At 45.1% G+C, this 13515-nt stretch overlaps 1 non-coding gene across 1 annotated transcript; it reads left to right on the top strand.

The window, feature by feature from the left end:
* Positions 1-12758: 12758 nt before the first annotated feature.
* TRNAT-UGU lies at positions 12759-12831 on the top strand. Its single transcript has one exon. It is a non-coding gene; the product is annotated as a tRNA-Thr (tRNA).
* The last annotated feature ends 684 nt before the right edge of the window (positions 12832-13515 follow it).

Genomic DNA, 13515 nt, shown 5'->3' with positions numbered 1-13515 from the left:
TTATTTTGCTCTCTTTATAGGTAGATGTATTAATGCTAAGGATGAAGTATGTCACTTGTGTGCTCCTGATCTCAGCATTCTCAGAAGTGCTGTGTTAGGAGACCAATCTTATCATATGGGAGCCATCGTAGCTCATAGGTTGCATCAGAATAGACATAATGGGGATTTCTTTGGAGGAATTTATGCAACCTGCTTAGCTAATTTTCTTGAGATAGACATTCGTGAGGGTGATATGGAGTCACTCCCTTCTTATTTAGATTTTGATTCTATGGTTTCTCACCGGTTTGTTGAGAGGACAGAGCCACCTCTCCAGTATTGACTAATCTTTAAAAAACGTCATGTAGTCCATATTGCTCTTCCTGCTCCTGCCTTCTTTGATTTTCAGACAAAAGGAAGATATGTTATTACCAGAGAGGAGGCAGATGGATACGAGAGGAGAGCGGAGGCAGCTAGACGCTACACTGCAGCTCAGGAGGCGATAGCCGCTGCGTCACAGTATGGCCCCAGTTTCACTTATGAGTATCAGCCAGGCCATTCCTGGCAATAGACCAACTTAGGCTAAAAGCCTAAGCTTGGGGGAGTACGTATTTCCCACCGACGTTACATTCATGTTTACACACACTCATTGCTAGATGTCGGTGTTCATACTCTTTCACTGTAATATCCATGCTAGTTTATTTTCTTTTTCCTGCCTTCTTCTTGTGTGTTTAATAAACCTTAAGAAAAACAAAAAAAATTAGTAGTAATTAAAACGGAAAACCCAAAATATTCCCGTTCTTCTTTTGTTTGTTGGGAGCTTTCCCATGTAAATAGTTTTTTTTCTTTTCCTTTCTTTGGGGGTCGAGAAGACCATATTGAAAATGCTTAGTGGCTCATATATGCATGAATGATTATTTAACTTAGAGCCCATATTACTTGTCTTCTCTCTTGAGTTGAATGCTTGTAGATTCCAGCTTAGTACAATGCACGTGCACTCTTATTATTATTCACATCGTTCGGTCGTGCAAGTGAAAGGCAATAATGATGATATATGATGGACTTATTGGGATGAGAAAATCTGGTATGAACTCGACCTCTCTTGTTTTTGTAAATATGATGATTCATCGTTCCTGGGTTAGCTATCATGAAGTAAGCATATTTGGAATGACATTTAGAGATTATAGTTGCTTGTTCCATGCTTGATTAGCTATGAGTTATAATGGTTTACCTTGCGTGCCAACATGCTATTAGAATGACTATGATGTGGTATGAGTGGATGGTATCCTCCTTTAAATGAATTGAGTGACTAGACTTGGCACATGTTCACGCATGCAGTTGAATCAAATCAACATAGCCTTCATGATATTTATGTTCATGGTAGATTATATCCTACTCATGCTTGTATTCGGTGTAAATTAATTTTGATGCATGTTTACGACTGTTGTCGCTCTCCCAGTTGGTCGTTTCCCAGTCTTTTGCTAGCCTTCACCTGTACTAAGCGGGAATACTGTTTGTGCATCCAAACTCCTTAAAACCCCAAAGTTGTTCCATATGAGTCCACTATACCTTCCTATATGCGGTATTTACCTGCCGCTCCAAGTAAATTTGTATGTGCCAAACTCCAAACCTTCAAATGAAATTCTGTTTTATATACTCGAGTGGCTCATGTTTCAACTAGGGCTGCCCTTATCTTCCATGTTAGGCGGTTATTCTCAAGAGGAGTGGACTCCGCTCCTCATTCACGAGAAAATGGTTGGTCACCGGGATGCCCAGTCCCATGCTTTATGCAAACTAAATCAAAATAATTGCAAACAAAACTCCCCTTGGGACCCGTTGAATGTTGGAGGCACTCGTTGTTTCGTGCAAGCCATGGATTGATGCTTGTGGAGGAAGGGGAGTATAAACTTTACCATTCTGTTTGGGAACTGCCTATAATTTGTTTAGCATGGAAGATATCGTCATCTCATAGTTGTTGCGTTGACAACAGAAGTATGCCGCTCAAAATGTTATTCAATCTCTATTTTAAAACTGAGCTCTGGCACCTCTACAAATCCCTTCTTCCCTCTGCGAAGGGCCTATCTATTTACTTTTATGTTGAGTCATCATCCTTCTTATTAAAAAGCACACGCTGGAGAGCACACTGTCGTTTGCATTCATTATTATTGGTTTATATTGGGTATGACTTGACTGGATCTCTTTTACCATGAATTACAAGATTTAGTCAGTCCTTGATCTTTGAAGGTGCTCTGCATTTATGTTTTGCGGTCACTGAAAGGGCTAGCGAGATATCATTTCGTTATATCATGTTATAATTATTTTGAGAAAGTGTTGTCATCCGAGTTCTGTTATTATAACTCGCTAGCTGATTATGCTATTAATATGACTAATTGTGAGACCTTTGTGTTATTGTGAGAATGGTTAGTTCATAATATTTGCTGAAACTTGAATGTTGGCTTTTCATGTTTACAACAACAAGAGCAAACAGAGTTTGTAAAAGTTTTTCTTTTTCTCTTTCAGTTTGTCAACTGATTTGCTTGAGAACGAGCAAGGGTTTAAGCTTGGGGGAGTTGATACGTCTCCATCGTATCTACTTTTCCAAACACTTTTGCCCTTGTTTTGGACTCTAACTTGTATGATTTGAATGGAACTAACCCGGACTGACGCTGTTTTCAGCAGAATTGCCATGGTGTTGTTTTTGTGCAGAAAATAAAAGTTCTCGGAACGACCTGAAACTCCACAGAATATCTTAGGATAATTAATAAAAAATCCTCGCAAAAGATGAAGACCAGGGGGCCCACACCCTGTCCACGAGGGTGGGGGCGCCCTCCTGGGCGCGCCTCCCTACCTTGTGGGCCCCCTGGTGGCCCTCCGACGCCAACTCCAACTCCATATATTGGCCTTCGGGGAGAAAAAAAATCAGAGAGAAGAAATAATCGCGTTTTACGATACGAAGCCACCGCCAAGCCCTAATCTCTCTCGGGAGGGCTGATCTGGAGTCCATTTGGGGCTCCAGAGAGGGGAATTCGTCGCCGTCGTCATCATCAACCATCCTCCATCACCAATTTCATGATGCTCACCGCCGTGCGTGAGTAATTCCATCGTACGCTTGCCGAACGGTGATGGGTTGGATGAGATTTATCATGTAATAGAGTTAGATTTGTTAGGGTTTGATCCCTAGTATCCACTATGTTCTGAGATTGATGTTGCCATGACTTTGCTATGCTTAATGCTTGTCACTAGGGCCCGATTGCCATGATTTCAGATCCGAACCTATTATGTTTTCATGAATATATGTGAGTCCTTGATCCTATCTTGCAAGTCTATAGTCACCTACTATGTGTTATGATCCGGCAACCCCGAAGTGACAATAATTGGAACCACTCCCGGTGATGACCATAGTTTGAGGAGTTCATGTATTCACTTTGTGCTAATGCTTTGTTCTGGTTCTCTATTAAAAGGAGGCCTTAATATCCCTTAGTTTCCAATAGGACCCCGCTGCCACGGGAGGGTAGGACAAAAGATGTCATGCAAGTTCTTTTCCATAAGCACATATGACTATATTCGGAATACATGCCTACATTACATTGATGAACTGGAGCTAGTTCTGTGTCACCCTATGTTATGACTGTTACATGATGAACCACATCCGACATAATTATCCATCACTGATCCGGTGCCTACGAGTTTTCCATATACTGGTTCTCGCTTATTTACTTTTCCGTTGTTACTGTTACAATCACTACAAAATACCAAAAACATTACTTTTGCTGTCTTTACTTTTGTTACCGTTACCACCACTATCATATTACTTTGCTACTAAACACTTTCCTGCAGATACTAAGTTTCTAGGTGTGGTTGAATTGACAACTCAGCTACTAATACTTGAGAATATTCTTTGGCTCCCCTTGTGTCGAATCAACAAATTTGGGTTGAATACTCTACCCTCGAAAACTGTTGCGATCCCCTATACTTGTGGGTTATCAGCATCACCTGGATCACGTTGACAAGCTTGATGTTCTTGTCCACCGTGCTATGGATGCGCGTCTGCAACGCTGTTAGCTCGTCCAACAAAGACCAATCTAGGCCCTTCTCTACCCAGGAGGTGAGCCGATCAGGGCTCCGGATCGGAATTCGGGAGCCGCGGCCCAGGTGGTATCGCGCGGCTCTATGACGTAGAACCACTGCCATTGCCACCCTTTGACGGTCTCCACCAAGGTACCTATTTGTTGGAAATATGCCCTAGAGGCAATAATAAAAGGATTATTATTATATTTCCTTGTTCATGATAATTGTCTTTTATTCATGCTATAATTGTATTATCCGGAAATCATAATACACGTGTGAATACATAGACCACAATACGTCCCTAGTAAGCCTCTAGTTGACTAGCTCGTTGGTCAACAGATAGTCATGGTTTCCTGACTATGGACATTAGATTTCATTGACAACGGGATCACATCATTAGGAGAATGATGTGATGGACAAGACCCATTCCTAAGCATAGCACAAGATCGTGTAGTTCGTTTTGCTAGAGCTTTTCCAATGTCAAGTATCTCTTCCTTAGACCATGAGATCGTGTAACTCCCGGATACCGTAGGAGTGCTTTGGGTGTACCAAACGTCACAACGTAACTGGGTGACTATAAAGGTGCACTACAGGTATCTCCGAAAGTGTCTGTTGGGTTGACACGGATCGAGACCGGGATTTGTCACTCCGTGTTACGGAGAGGTATCACTGGGCCCACTCGGTAGTGCATCATCAGAATGAGCTCAAAGTGACCAAGTGTCTGGTCACGGGATCATGCATTACGGTACGAGTAAAGTGACTTGCCAGTAACGAGACTGAACGAGGTATTGGGATACCGACGATCGAGTCTCAGGCAAGTAACATACCGTCTGACAAAGGGAATAGTATACGGGGTTGCTTGAACCCTCGACATCGTGGTTCATCCGATGAGATCATCGAGGAGTATGTGGGAGCCAACATGGGTATCCAGATCCCGATGTTGGTTATTGACCGAAGAGCTGTCTCGGTCATGTGTGCATGTCTCCCGAACCCGTAGGGTCTACACACTTAAGGTTCGGTGATGCTAGGGTTGTATGAATGTGAGTATGCAGCAAACCGAATGTTGTTCGGAGTCCCGGATGAGATCCCGGATGTCACGAGGAGTCCCGGAATGGTCCAGAGGTAAAGAAAACTATATAGGAAGTGCTGTTTCGGCCATCGGGAAAGTTTCGGGGTCACCCGGTATTGTATCGGGACCACCGGAAGGGTCCCGGGGGTCCACCGGGTGGGGCCACCTATCCCGGAGGGCCCCGTGGGCTTAAGTGGGAGGGGAACCAGCCCCTAGTGGGCAGGTGCGCCCCCCTTGGCCCCCCCTGCGCCTAGGGTTGGAAACCCTAGGTGGGGGGGGGGGCACCACTTGCCTTGGGGGGCACTCCAGCCCCCTTGCCGCCGCCCCCTTGGGAGATTGCATCTCCCAGGGCCGGCGCCCCCCCTGGGGTCCTATATAAAGGAGGGAAAGGGGGAGAGCAGCCGCACCCTTGTGTCTTGGCGCCTCCCTCCCCTGCTACACCTCGTCCTCCTCCCGCAGCAGCTTGGCGAAGCCCTGCCGGAGTTCTGCTGCATCCACCACCACGCCGTTGTGCTGCTGGATCATCATCAACCTCTCCTTCCCCCTTGCTGGATCAAGAAGGAGGAGACGTCATCCGCTCTGTACGTGTGTTGAACGCGGAGGTGTTGTCCGTTCGGCACTTGGTCATCGGTGATTTGAATCACGGTGAGTACGACTCCATCATCACCGTTCTCTCGAACGCTTCCGCACGCGATCTACAAAGTGGTATGTAGATGCAATCTCTTTCCCATGACTCGTTGCTTAGATGAACTCATAGGTGGATCTTGGTGAAACCGTAAGAAAATTTTTAATTTTCTGCAACGTTCCCCAACGGTGGTATCAGAGCTAGGTCTATGCGTAGTTCTCTGTTGCACGAGTAGAACATAATTTTGTTGTGGGCGTAGATCTTGTCAACTTGCTTGCCGCTACTAGTGTTTTCTTGCTTCAGCAGTATTTTGGGATGAAGCGGCCCTGACCGACCTTACACGTACGCTTACGTGAGACAGGTTCCACCGACTGACATGCACTAGTTGCATAAGGTGGCTAGCGGGTGTCTGTCTCTCCTACTTTAGTTGGAGCGGATTAGATGAAAAGGGCCCTTATGAAGGGTAAATAGAAGTTGACAAAATCATGTTGTGGCTATTCGTAGGTAAGAAAATGTTCTTTCTAGAACCCAATTGCAGCCACGTAAAAGATGCAACAACAATTAGAGGATGTCTAACTTGTTTTTGCAGCAATTGTCATGTGATGTGATATGGCCAGAAGTTGTGATGAATGATGAATGATATATTGTGATGTATGAGATCATGTTCTTGTAATAGGAATCACGACTTGCATGTCGATGAGTATGACAACCGGCAGGAGCCATAGGAGTTGTCTTTATTTTTTTATCACCTGCGTGTCATTGAAGAACGCCATGTAAATTACTTTACTTTATTGCTAAACGCGTTAGCCATAGAAGTAGAACTAGTCGTTGGTGTGACAACTTCATGAAGACACAATGATGGAGATCATGATGATGGAGATCATGGTGTCATGCCGGTGATGAAGATGATCATGGAGCCCCAAAGATGGAGATCGAAGGAGCTATATGATATTGGCCATATCATGTCACTACTATATAATTGCATGTGATGTTTATTATGTTTTATGCATCTTGTTTACTTAGAACGGCGGTAGTAAATAAGATGATCCCTTATAATAATTTCAAGAAAGTGTTCCTCCTAACTGTGCACCATTGCTAAAGTTTGTCGTTTCGAAGCACCACGTGATGATCGGGTGTGATAGATCCTTACATTCACATACAACGGGTGTAAGACAGATTTACACATGTAGAACACTTAGGGTTAACTTGACGAGCCTAGCATGTACAGACATGGCCTCGGAACACAGAGACCTAAAGGTCGAACATGAGTCGTATGGAAGATACGATCAACATGGAGATGTTCACCGATGATGACTAGTCCGTCTCACGTGATGATCGGACACGGCCTAGTCGACTCGGATCGTGTAACACTTAGATGACTAGACGGATGTCTAATCTGAGTGGGAGTTCATTAAATAATTTGATTAGATGAACTTAATTATCATGAACTTAGTCTAAAACTTTTGCAAAATATGTCTTGTAGATCAAATGGCCAACGCTCATGTCAACATTAACTTCAACACGTTCCTAGAGAAAACCAAGCTGAAAGATGATGGCAGCAACTATTCAGACTGGGTCCGGAACCTGAGGATCATCCTCATAGCAGCCAAGAAAGATTATGTCCTAGATGCACCGCTAGGTGAAGCACCCATCCCAGAGAACCAAGACGTTATGAACATTTGGCAATCACGTGCTGATGATTACTCCCTCGTTCAGTGCGGCATGCTTTACAGCTTAGAACCGGGGCTCCAAAAGTGTTTTGAGAAACACGGAGCATATGAGATGTACGAGGAGCTGAAAATGGTTTTCCAAGCTCATGCCCGGGTCGAGAGATATGAAGTCTCCGACAAGTTCTATAGTTGTAAGATGGAGGAAAACAGTTCTGTCAGTGAGCACATACTCAAAATGTCTGGGTTGCACAACCGCCTGTCCCAGCTGGAGATCAACCTCCTGGACGAGGCGGTCATTGACAGAATCCTTCAGTCGCTCCCACCGACCTACAAGAGCTTTGTGTTGAACTACAATATGCAAGGGATGGTGAAGACCATTCCTGAAGTATTCTCAATGCTGAAGTCAGCAGAGGTTGAAATCAAGAAAGAACATCAAGTGTTGATGGTCAATAAGACCACTAAGTTCAAGAAGGGCAAGGGTAAGAAGAACTTCAAGAAGGACGGCAAAGATGTTGCCGCGCCCGGTAAGCCAGTTGCCGGGAAGAAGTCAAAGAATGGACCCAAGCCTGAGACTGAGTGCTATTATTGCAAAGGGAAGGGTCACTGGAAGCGGAGCTGCCCCAAATACTTAGCGGACAAGAAGGCCGGCAACACTAAAGGTATATTTGATATACATGTAATTGATGTGTACCTTACCAGTACTCGTAGTAACTCCTGGGTATTTGATACCGGTGCCGTTGCTCACATTTGTAACTCACAGCAGGAGCTGTGGAATAAGTGGAGACTGGCAAAGGACGAGGTGACGATGCGCGTCGGGAGTGGTTCCAAGGTCGATGTGATCGCCGTCGGCGCGCTACCTCTACATTTACTTACGGGATTAGTTTTAAACCTCAATAATTGTTATTTAGTGCCAAGTTTGAGCATGAACATTGTATCTGGATCTCGTTTGATGCGAGATGGCTACTCATTTAAATCTAAGAATAATGGTTGTTCTATTTATATGAGAGATATGTTTTATGGTCATGCCCCGATGGTCAATGGTTTATTCTTAATGAATCTCGAACGCAATGTTACACATATTCATAGTGTGAATACCAAAAGATGTAAAGTTGATAACGATAGTCCCGCATACTTGTGGCACTGCCGCCTTGGTCACATTGGTGTCAAGCGCATGAAGAAGCTCCATACCGATGGACTTTTAGAGTCTGTCGATTATGAATTATTTGACACATGCGAACCATGCCCCATGGGCAAAATGACCAAGACCCCGTTCTCCGGAACAATGGAGTGAGCAACCAACTTATTGGAAATCATACATACTGATGTGTGTGGTCCAATGAGCGTTGAAGCTCACGGAGGATATCGTTATGTTCTCACTCTCACTGATGACTTGAGTAGATATGGGTATGTCTACTTGATGAAACACATGTCTGAGACCTTTGAAAAGTTCAAGGAATTTCATAATGAAGTAGAGAATCAACGTGACCGAAAGATAAAATTCCTGCGATCGGATCGTGGAGGAGAATATTTAAGTCACGAATTTGGTACACACTTAAGAAAATGTGGAATCATTTCACAACTCACGCCGCCTGGAACACCTCAGCGTAACGGTGTGTCCGAACTTCCTAATCGCACTCTATTGGATATGGTGCGATCTATGATGTCTCTTACCGATTTACCGCTATCATTTTGGGGATACGCTCTAGAGACAGCTACATTCACTTTAAATAGGGCACCGTCTAAATTCGTTGAGACGACACCGTATGTATTATGGTTTGGGAAGAAACCTAAGCTGTCGTTTCTAAAAGTTTGGGGATGCGATGCTTATGTCAAGAAACTTCAACCTGAAAAGCTCGAACCCAAGTCGGAAAAATGCGTCTTCATAGGATACCCCAAAGAAACCATTGGGTATACCTTCTACCTTAGATCCGAAGGCAAGATCTTTGTTGCCAAGAACGGATCCTTTATGGAAAAAGAGTTTCTCTCGAAAGGAGTAAGTGGGAGGAAAGTAGAACTCGATGAAGTACTACCTCTTGAACCGGAAAGTAGTGTAGCTCAGGAAAATGATCCTGTGGTGCCTACACCAACTGGAGAGGAAATTAATGATGATGATCAAGGTACTTCGGATCAAGTTGCTACTGAACTTCGTAGGTCCACAAGGACACGTTCCACACTAGTGGTATGGCAACCCTGTCCTGGAAATCATGTTGTTAGACAACGGTGAACCTTCGAACTATGAAGAAGCGATGGTGGGCCCAGATTCCAACAAATGGCTAGAAGCCATGCAATCCGAGATAGAATCCATGTATGTAAACAAAGTATGGACTTTGACTGACTTGCCCGATGATCGGCGAGCGATAGAAAACAAATGGATCTTTAAGAAGAAGACGGACGCGGATGGTAATGTCACCATCTATAGAGCTCGACTTGTTGCTAAGGGTTATCGACAAGTTCAAGGGGTTGACTACGATGAGACTTTCTCTCCCGTAGCGAAGCTTAAGTCCGTCCGAATCATGTTAGCAATTGCCGCATACTATGATTATGAGATATGGCAGATGGACGTCAAAGCGGCATTCCTTAACGGCTATCTTAAGGAAGAGTTGTATATGATGCAGCCAGAAGGTTTTGTCGATCCTAAGAATGCTAACAAAGTATGCAAGCTCCAGCGATCCATTTATGGGCTGGTGCAAGCATCTCAGTGTTGGAACATTCGCTTTGATGAGATGATCAAAGCGTTTGGGTTTGTGCAGACTTATGGAGAAGCCTGCGTTTACAAGAAAGTGAGTGGGAGCTCTATAGCATTTCTCATATTATATGTAGATGACATACTTTTGATGGAAAATGATATAGAATTCTTGGACAGCATTAAGGCCTACTTGAATAAGTGTTTTTCAATGAAGGACCTTGGAGAAGCTGCTTACATATTAGGCATCAAGATCTATAGGGATAGATCGAGACGCCTCATAGGTCTTTCACAAAGCACATACCTTGATAAGATTTTGAAGAAGTTCAAAATGGATCAGTCCAAGAAAGGGTTCTTGCCTGTACTGCAAGGTGTGAGATTGAGCTCGGCTCAATGCGCGACCACAGCAAAAGATAAAGAAGAGTTGAGTGTCATCCCCTATCCTTCAGCCATAGGATCTATTATGTATGCCATGCTGTGTACCAGACCTGATGTAAACCTAGCCATAAGTTTGTTAGGAAGGTACCAAAGTAATCCCGTCAAGGAACACTGGACAGTGGTCAAGAATATCCTAAAGTACCTGAAAAGGACAATGGACATGTTTCTCGTTTATGGAGGTGACGGAGAGCTCGCCGTAAAGGGTTACGTCGATGCTAGCTTCGACATAGATCTGGATGACTCTAAGTCACAAACCAGATACGTGTATATGTTGAATGGTGGAGCAGTAAGCTGGTGCAGCTGCAAGCAGAGCATCGTGGCGGGATCTACATGTGAAGCGGAGTACATGGCAGCCTCGGAGGCAGCGCATGAAGCAATATGGGTGAAGGAGTTCATCACCGACCTAGGAGTCATACCCAATGCGTCGGGGCCGATCAAACTCTTCTATGAGAACACTGGAGCTATTGCCCTTGCCAAGGAGCCCAGGTTTCACAAGAAGACCAGGCACATCAAGCGTCGTTTCAACTCCATCCGTGAAAATGTTCAAGATGGAGACATAGAGATTTGCAAAGTACATACGGATCTGAATGTCGCAGATCCGTTGACTAAACCTCTCTCGCGAGCAAAACATGATCAACACAAGAACTCTATGGGTGTTCGATTCATCACAATGTAACTAGATTATTGACTCTAGTGCAAGTGGGAGACTGTTGGAAATATGCCCTAGAGGCAATAATAAAAGGATTATTATTATATTTCCTTGTTCATGATAATTGTCTTTTATTCATGCTATAATTGTATTATCCGGAAATCGTAATACACGTGTGAATACATAGACCACAATACGTCCCTAGTAAGCCTCTAGTTGACTAGCTCGTTGGTCAACAGATAGTCATGGTTTCCTGACTATGGACATTAGATGTCATTGACAACGGGATCACATCATTAGGAGAATGATGTGATGGACAAGTCCCATTCCTAAGCATAGCACAAGATCGTGTAGTTCGTTTTGCTAGAGCTTTTCCAATGTCAAGTATCTCTTCCTTAGACCATGAGATCGTGTAACTCCCGAATACCGTAGGAGTGCTTTGGGTGTACCAAATGTCACAACGTAACTGGGTGACTATAAAGGTGCACTACAGGTATCTCCGAAAGTGTCTGTTGGGTTGACACGGATCGAGACTGGGATTTGTCACTCCGTGTTATGGAGAGGTATCACTGGGCCCACTCGGTAGTGCATCATCATAATGAGCTCAAAGTGACCAAGTGTCTGGTCACGGGATCATGCATTACGGTATGAGTAAAGTGACTTGCCGGTAACGAGACTGAACGAGGTATTGGGATACCGACGATCGAGTCTCGGGCAAGTAACATACCGTCTGACAAAGGGAATAGTATACGGGGTTGCTTGAACCCTCGACATCGTGGTTCATCCGATGAGATCATCGAGGAGTATGTGGGAGCCAACATGGGTATCCAGATCCCGCTGTTGGTTATTGACCGGAGAGCTGTCTTGGTCATGTCTGCATGTCTCCCGAACCCATAGGGTCTACACACTTAAGGTTCGGTGACGCTAGGGTTGTATGAATATGAGTATGCAGCAAACCGAATGTTGTTCGGAGTCCCGGATGAGATCCCAGACGTCACGAGGAGTTCCGGAATGGTCCGGAGGTAAAGAAAACTATATAGGAAGTGCTGTTTCGGCCATCGGGGAAGTTTCGGGGTCACCCGGTATTGTACCGGGACCACCGGAAGGGTCCCGGGGGTCCACCGGGTGGGGCCACCTATCCCGGAGGGCCCCGTGGGCTGAAGTGGGAGGGGAACCAGCCCCTAGTGGGCTGGTGCGCCCCCCCTTGGGCCCTCCTGCGCCTAGGGTTGGAAACCCTAGGTGGGGGGGGGGGGGGCGCACCACTTGCCTTGGGGGCACTCCACCCCCCTGGCCACCGCCCCCTTGGGAGATTGCATCTCCCAGGGCCGCCGCCCCCCTGGGGGCCTATATAAAGGAGGGCAAGGTGGAGATCAGCCGCATAATTTTATTTTTTAATATCCTATAGTTAAGCATATCAAGCTAACTTTATCTTTAAGAAGTTTTAGTATTTTTTTATTTTTATAAGTATAACTTCAAATTTAGAACTAGTTAATAGCTAAGATTAATAACTAATATCTGAGATTTTACGGATTTCCTATACTATACCTATTTCTATTTGTTACACTATTTCCGTTATGTAAGCCCACTTAGCTCAGAGGTTAGAGCATCACATTTGTAATGCGAGGGTCATCGGTTCAAATCCGATAGTCGGCTTTTTTTTCTCCCCTTGTGTCTTGGCGCCTCCCTCCCCTGCTACACCTCGTCCTCCTCCCGCAGCAGCTTGGCGACGCCCTGCCGGAGTTCTGCTGCATCCACCACCACGCCGTTGTGCTGCTGGATCATCATCAACCTCTCCTTCCCCCTTGCTGGATCAAGAAGGAGGAGACGTCATCCGCTCCGTACGTGTGTTGAACGCGGAGGTGCTGTCCGTTCGGCACTTGGTCATCGGTGATTTGAATCACGGTGAGTACGACTCCATCATCACCGTTCTCTCGAACGCTTCCGCACGCGATCTACAAAGTGGTATGTAGATGCAATCTCTTTCCCATGACTCGTTGCTTAGATGAACTCATAGATGGATCTTGGTGAAATCGTAAGAAAAATTTTAATTTTCTGCAACGTTCCCCAACACTATTGGCCATGCGACATTAGGCATCTTGCTCACCATGGCTCCTCCGCACTCCGCGTGTTGACTGTCCACGATCTTCAGCTTCATATTGAAGATATCTAACCATAATCCGAAGTGGGGTGGGATGCGTAGGAAGGCCTCGCACACGACAATGAATGCCGAGATGTTGAGGAAGCAGTGGGGGGCCAGATCGTGGAAATCCAGCCCATAGTAGAACATGATTCCGCAGACGAACGGGTGGAGCAGAAATCCCAACCCATGGACGAAGT

The sequence above is a fragment of the Triticum dicoccoides genome, chromosome 1B, assembly GCF_002162155.2.
Source record: "Triticum dicoccoides isolate Atlit2015 ecotype Zavitan chromosome 1B, WEW_v2.0, whole genome shotgun sequence".
In the NCBI taxonomy this organism is placed as follows: Eukaryota; Viridiplantae; Streptophyta; class Magnoliopsida; order Poales; family Poaceae; genus Triticum; species Triticum dicoccoides.
The sequence above is the reverse complement of the archived record's forward strand: the minus strand, read 5'-3'. Positions and strand labels throughout refer to the sequence as shown.